Here is a 7,249-nt window from a genome sequence, read left to right as displayed (position 1 = left end):
TTAATAATCTGGTTGTTTCCTTCCACACAGGACTGAAATGACTGAGAAATTCTAGATAGGGTCTACGGTGAGTATGTCCTGCCCTGCATTTGGCGCCCATCTGACTGAAGCGATTCCTGTGGAGTCTGTTTTGCCTCCCAAGTATTTTGTGCAAAATATCAAGTCCATAAAATCTCCAGGATTGCGTTCAAGAGTCAGCTGGAGATGGAAGCCAATTCCTGAAAACTCAAGACCAGGCTTGGAGGGTTGGCGATCCTGTCCATTTTGTTGTATTTACACTCTTGTAAAAGCTGTATGGAAGTGATCTGGGTGTTTTGTTAACTATTGAGAACGATCAACAATTTAAAAAATCAAGGGTGGGTACACAGATGGCCTGGGAGTCAGGAAGTAGGGATATTCTTGACTGGAGAGGAGAGCTGGTCTTGTGGAAACAAGCATGACTTGTCCTCCCAGCTAAGCAGGATCCACCCTGGTTGCATATGAATGGGAGACTAAATGTGTAAGCACTGTAAGATATTCCCCTTAAGGGATGGAGCCGCTCTGGGAAGGGCATCTAGGTTCTGAGTTCCCTCTCTGGCAGCATCTCCAAAATAGGACAAGATTTTTTATAGGGCAAGATTTTTTTATTGAACGAACAAACTACCAAAGCATACAGTACGTTGCCAAAGCACAATTATATACAAAGTGGTTGTTTGTACATCATATATCTACAAAGATTTACACACAAGGATTTGGGCTGAGAGAGATTCCTGCCTGCAACTTGGAAAAGCCACTGCCAGTCTGTGAAGACAATACTGAGCTAGATAGACCAATGGTCTGGCTCAGTATACAGCAGCTTGCTATGTTCCTATGACTCCCTGTTCCTGTTCAGGGTTTTGGTGCCCTAGGCCAGGTTTAGACAACAGGAGGCTCTCCAGATTTATTTTTATTTATTTTTATTTTTTACATTTATATCCCGCTCTTCCTCTAAGGAGCCCAGAGTGATGTACTACATACTTGAGTTTCTCCTCACAACAACCCTGTGAAGTAGGTTAGGCTAAGAGAGAAGGGACTGGCCCAGAGTCACCCAGCTAGTCTCATGGCTGAATGGGATTTTGAACTCAGGTCTCCCTGGTCCTAGTCCAGCACTCTAACCACTAGACCACAATAAACGTTTGCAGTGACAAGCAAGTTTATGAAAGATGGATCAAATATGAAGCTTAGTCCCAGCAACTAGAAAACAGAAAACCACTCAACAATGCCAGTACAATTGGCTACAAAGGCCTCTCCCAAACATGTTGCATAAACAGGTTTTCACTGCTCACCAAAAGGCGAACAGAGGAGGAGATGGGAAAATATCCACCGCTAATTTGGGGCCCATGACAAAAAAGGCCCTGTTCTTCACACTCATCTTCTATAGTCCCAATGGTGGTGGGAACACAGAAAGGGTCTCCAACAAGAACTTCAGTGTTGAGGCAAGTTCATATGGGATGTAACCAGTGTTCCCTCTAATCTTTTTCACCTATGTGCGTAATGGGTTTTCTTCTAGATGGCAGTATCAAGACAGTGTGTGCACACATGCATTTAGAGTGAGACCTTCTTGATGCAACCTGAGTGGGATCTAAAATTAACTGAGCGAACATAAAAAGTAGTCCTCGGCAGTTTAAATTCATTGGACTGCAGTAACTGTTATCTATGGGAGGAGAGCTGGTCTTGTAGTAGCAAACATGAATTGTCCCCTTTGCCAAGCAGGGACTCCCATGGTTTGCATTTGGATGGGAGACTATATATGTGAGCATGGTGAGATATTCCCCTAAGGATATGGGGCCACTCTGGGAAGAGCATTTGAAGTATTGATTGATTGATTGATTGATTGATTGATTGTTAAATTTATATACCGCCTTTCATTAAAACAATCCCAAGTTCCCTCCCTGGCATCTCCAAATAGGGCTGCCTGTAACCTTGGAGAAGCCGCTGCCAGTCTGTGCAGACAATACTGAGCGTGATGGACCAATGTCTGACTCAGTATGTGGCAGCTTCCTATGTTCCCATGAAGGTGGCCCTTGATGAATGCTTTTCATTGTCCAGTGATTGACTGAATGTCCTGTTCGTCTTGCCCACAGCTTCAGTTTCCACTCTGCACAGTAGCTTGGAGCGTGTCACACCTTTGCTGAAGAGACGAGACGTTCAAGAAAGAAAAAAGCAGCAGACCGCCTGCTGACACCAAGGGCTGTTCTCTTGGACAGGACAATTAGGAATTTTGTGGAGTTTTTTCTGCAAGGCAAATGTTCTTGGGGAGGCCAGGTCAGCTGCATGTGCTGCTTCTTGAATACATTTCCCCACTGTGTTTTCACAGCTGCAGACGTCAAGCCTGCCCAGAAGTCTCCGCTGTGTTCCTGGGGCTGTCGGGCAGTTCCGGGGGAAAAGGAATGACAATTCTTAGAAGATGCTTCTAGCTCATGAAAGGGCTGCAAGTCTGGCCTGCCTGGTTTCCTGCGCTGGGCTTGGTTGAACTTTGGTTGAAGTTCAAGTGATAAGACCCCCCCCCCTTGTAGTCAATTCTCTCTCGCTTTGTGGGAGGTCAGCGGATTATCTGTTGTGTCCCTGCAAACAGCTTGAAATCTGCTGCTGCATTAACTTTCTGCACCAATTAAAACTTCTTTCGCAAGCAAATAGTTGCGTTTCACTTATTCCTGGGGATTTGGGGGGGGGGTGTGAGTTGTGTGTGTGTGTGTGTGTTGTGTGTGCGTGTGTAAGCAGCTCTAAAAGAACATTTGTGCAGTTTAGAAATTCAGGTCATGCAAAAGCAGAATGATGTCAGATCAGGAGTTCCCAACAGGGGGTACAAATACTTATATGGAATGGAATCTTGATTTTGATCATTGACCAGACAAAAATACAACACAATAGATTAGTACCCTCCAGCAATCATGATTCTGCCAGTACTTTCTTACAAAACACCATTTACAATACATAGTACAGTTGACACTCATGATTTTACCCATTGCTTCCTTCCACAGCAAACAAAAAAAAATGTGGCAAAATTTTGCCACCATGGCGGAAACATTAATATCACTGTCGGACAAAAAGAGAGACACATAAAAGGCCAATGGTTTACCTGGAAATCTAGACAAAATAGGAGGCAAAAGTGCTAGCCGGATATCTCTATAAAATAAGCAGTGAAGCAACCTATGATCAGTTGTCTCAACCGTTCCTGACCGACACGGACATAACCTTTGAGCAAAAGGAGTATCGAGAGAGTGACCCTCCAAGAGAGCTGAAAGCAGCGCATTCAAGCGTGCCAAGGCAAATGCCCTTCTCGTTTTGGCAAGGACAAGTTCATGTAAATATTTAGCTCATCTATGAGGGAGAGTTGCATTACCTAAGAAAGGTAAATGTTTATATACCACTCTTCAACCAAAGTTCATAGAGCAGTTGACAAAGAAAAAACACAGAAATAAGATGGTCCCCTGTCCCCAAAGGGCTCACAATCTAAAAAGAAACATAGGGCAGATACCAGCAACAGCCACTGGAGGGATGCTGTGTTGGGGCTGGATAGGGCCAGTTGCTCTCCCAAGGTAAGAGAATCATCAGTGTAAAAGGTGTCTCTTTGCTCAGTTAGAGGGGTAGCAGTTAGCCCTCCTCCTCTGCTCCTGATTGGTTGGTGACGTGCTGAAGTTCAGTGTAGCCCTCCCCTCAACCTGACTGAGAGGCTTTAGAAAATGAGGACTGAGTACCTTAAGTGGTGCAGTGGGGAAATGCTTGACTAACAAGCAGAAGGCTGCTAGTTCAAATCCCCGCTGGTACTCTATCGGGCAGCAGCGATATAGGAAGATGCTGAAAGGCATCATCTCACACTGCTCAGGAGGAGGCAATGGTAAACCCCTCCTGTATTCTACCAAAGAAAACCACAGAGCCCTGTGGGTGCCAGGAGTCGAAATTGACTTGAAGGCACACTTTACCTTTACTCCCATTGAAATTAATGGGACATGTAAACTTGTCCCATTGATTTCACTAAGACTAATTAGTAGTGTGGATGTGAGCCAGTGATTGTAGCAGCCTGTGTCCCTAACTATTAACACTTGAAGTTGTGTTATTACGTATATGTGTCTATACAAACAGACAAATTTTAAATGTCAGTAATGGAATCGGAATGTTTGGCCATCATTTCTGATTCCGTTACTGACATATTTTGCATGTTTCAGACACTATAATATTTAGGGGTTTTATTTTTTAAAAAATGAACTTATAATAACAGATGTTCTCTTGCCAGCGAGCATATATAATATCAGCTTGAACATTTGCTTATGGCTGCAGTCATTGAAAAACTGGCGATACGCTTCCTGATTCCGTTATCCTTGGAATTGCCCCCTTACCAGCTTTGCAGGCATGCCTCTCCTTACACTCCTCACAAAGCTTGCAAGAAGCACAGGCAGAGAAGAGGAGGCTTCTGGCAACCGTCCTTCCTCCCTGCATCACAGGATCCGTTTTGAAAGGGGGCTGGCCTCTCCCAGGGTTGTGGGGCACATTCGTATTCAGCACTGAAACAGTGGGTGCAGGCACAAGCTCTAACATAACAAGCAGACCGCACCACCCATCCGGGAACTGTTCACTTGTTTGAATCCTAGGTTATATAGGAAATATTTCGGATCTCAGTTCCTCATGTGCCAAGTTCCTGCCTCTTGTGAAATGTCCATGAGTACCCTTTCCTCGCCATCACTGACATTTCTTCATCCAGCTAACAGGAAGTTTGCCCACAGCAACGAGAAGCCCGTCCTCCCCAGATTTAACAAATACGACGGATATTTCTATACCGCTGTTCAACCAACGTTCCCGAAGCGGTTTACAGATAAACAAATAAAATGACTCCCTGTCCCCAAAGGACTCCCAATCTAAAAAAGAAACGTAAGATAAACACCAGCCACAGCCACTGGAGGGATAGGAACATAGGAAGCTGCCATATACTGAGTCAGACCATTGGTCTATTTAGCTCAGTATTGTCTTCACAGACTGGCAGCAGCTTCTCCAAGGTTGCAGGCAGGAATCCCTCTCAGCCCTATCTTGGAGATGCTGCCAGGGAAGGAACTTGGGACCTTCAGCATGCAAGCACGCAGGTGCTCTTCCCAGAGTGGCTGCATCTCCTAAGGGGAATATCTGACAGTGCTCACACATGTAGTCTCCCATCCAAATGCAAACCAGGGTTGACTCTGCTTAGCAAAAGGAACAATTCATGCTTGCTACCACAAGACCAGCTCTCCTCCCAGTGCGCCAGGATTGGCCAACAATCTCCAGGATTTGGCATCAATCTGCTGGTGACTCTTGAAAGTCAGCCTGGAGATTTGCATGGCTTGAGCTTGTGAAACAGAACAGGAAAAAATATTGAGGAGTGGGTGGGGAGATAACCGGGAATAGCTGAGTAGGGAGCTGAAGCACTCATGTAACCTGACAATGGCATGCTCTGCCGTTTCCACTCCATCTAACGCTCAACTTGTATATCTACACATCAATGATACTGTTGTAGTCTTATCTAGATGGTGACAGATTTATGATCGATCGACAGATATATCGTGTTGGCGAATTTGCTGTCTTATAGAACAGGGGTTCCCAACCAGTGGTGCTCCGGATGTTGCTGAACTACAACTCCCATCATCCCATGTCATAATACATTGTAGCTGGGGGTGATGGGAATTGTATTTTAGCAGCATCTAGCGTACCATAGGTTGGGAACCCTTGCTACAGAATAAGGATTCCCCACACCCCCGAAGAAAGTTCTGGAATTTTCCATCACTATGCAGAAAGGGATGAGAGCAAGAATACTGGTAATGAGAACAACTTGCTCAACTAGCAGAAACAGATTCTGGAACTTGTAGAGAAGCTGGAAGGTTGATGACACATGCCAGTTACCACATCATGACCCTTGCACAAGACCAACGCAGCATCCTCTTGAGTGCAAAGAGACATCAGTCCAGAGGCCCGGATCCCGGATCCCACATGACCTCATCCTCCCTGAGCTTGGAAAGATGCCAGGAAGGGGGAAATATCTCAGATGACTTTAATTCAGTCGAAGTGCATTTAGAAAAATGCTAGCTTTCTTTTTCCTCCATAGCGCCGGTGGTATAGATGCCAACTCAGAAGTGCAGGCACTCTCCATGACAGCCCCCATGCTATTCTTATTAGTTTATTCTTATTATTTATTCACACAGTCAGACAGATGTTATTGACTAGTTTGTTTCATCCAGTCATTGAGTCCTTCCCAAGGACCTGGGACCACTGCACTACCCACCTGCCTAGCACCCCATAAACACACCAGAATCTTGCACCAAGTTAATCCAAATGTTGTACCCAGAAAAGCTGGATTCCTGGAGCAGTATACATTAGGAACATAGGCAACTGCTATATACCGAGTCAGACATCCCAGGCCTATCCGGGAGGATTGGCAAACCTATGCTGGAACCTTTATTTTAAGAATAGTGTCAAGTTCAGCAAAAGCAACAGCTTGGATCCAGCGTACTTAAGGAAGTGCCTTCTCTGTCATGAATCCTGTTGCTTATTAATCTGGAGAGGTCTGGTGACAGTTGCTGCCAGTTCGTTTGGTGGCGACAACTCGGGACGGGGCCTTCTCTGTGGCTGCCCCGGGGCTCTGGAATCCGCTCCCTGTTGAAATAAGAGCATCTCCTTCTCTGCTTGCTTTTAGGAAGAACCTCAAGAACATCCCTGTTTTCCCAGGCTTTTAACGGAAATTTAAAGTTTAATGTTTTTATTTACGGAACGTTTTTAAAGGAACTTGATGTTCCAGTGTGGCGTAGCGGATCCCGCATTAAGACTAGGGTTTCCATCTTCTGGCTTTCCAAATCTGGGTGCCTAATTTGCATATGATGTAAATTGGCTTGAAAATAATTTCTGAGCAGAATAGTGACTGTACCTTTTGCTCCATAACTCCACTTCTACAGGAGCTAGAGCTTAGCTTTTTTTTATTTTTTATTTTTAAAGAAAGCTGAAATCTGGTTAAATCTGGGTGGGCTAAGCAATCTGGGTGAGATGCTTAAAATCCGGGCGAAACCTGGAATTCTGGGGGGCATGGCGACTCTAGTTAAGACTTGAGACCTGTGCTCAATTCCCCACTCAGCCACAAAGTGGGCCTATGTCACCCCACCCCCCCGAGCGAAACCTAAATAATAATAAAAGCCACTTTCTTTTTTTGTTGGCTGGCAATCCCTGCAAGTTTGCAAAATGGGCCACTCTCCCTTTAAAGCCCAGCCTTTCCATCTGG

Source organism: Hemicordylus capensis, chromosome 13, assembly GCF_027244095.1.
Source record: "Hemicordylus capensis ecotype Gifberg chromosome 13, rHemCap1.1.pri, whole genome shotgun sequence".
NCBI classification, from domain to species: domain Eukaryota; kingdom Metazoa; phylum Chordata; class Lepidosauria; order Squamata; family Cordylidae; genus Hemicordylus; species Hemicordylus capensis.
The sequence above is the reverse complement of the archived record's forward strand: the minus strand, read 5'-3'. Positions refer to the sequence as shown.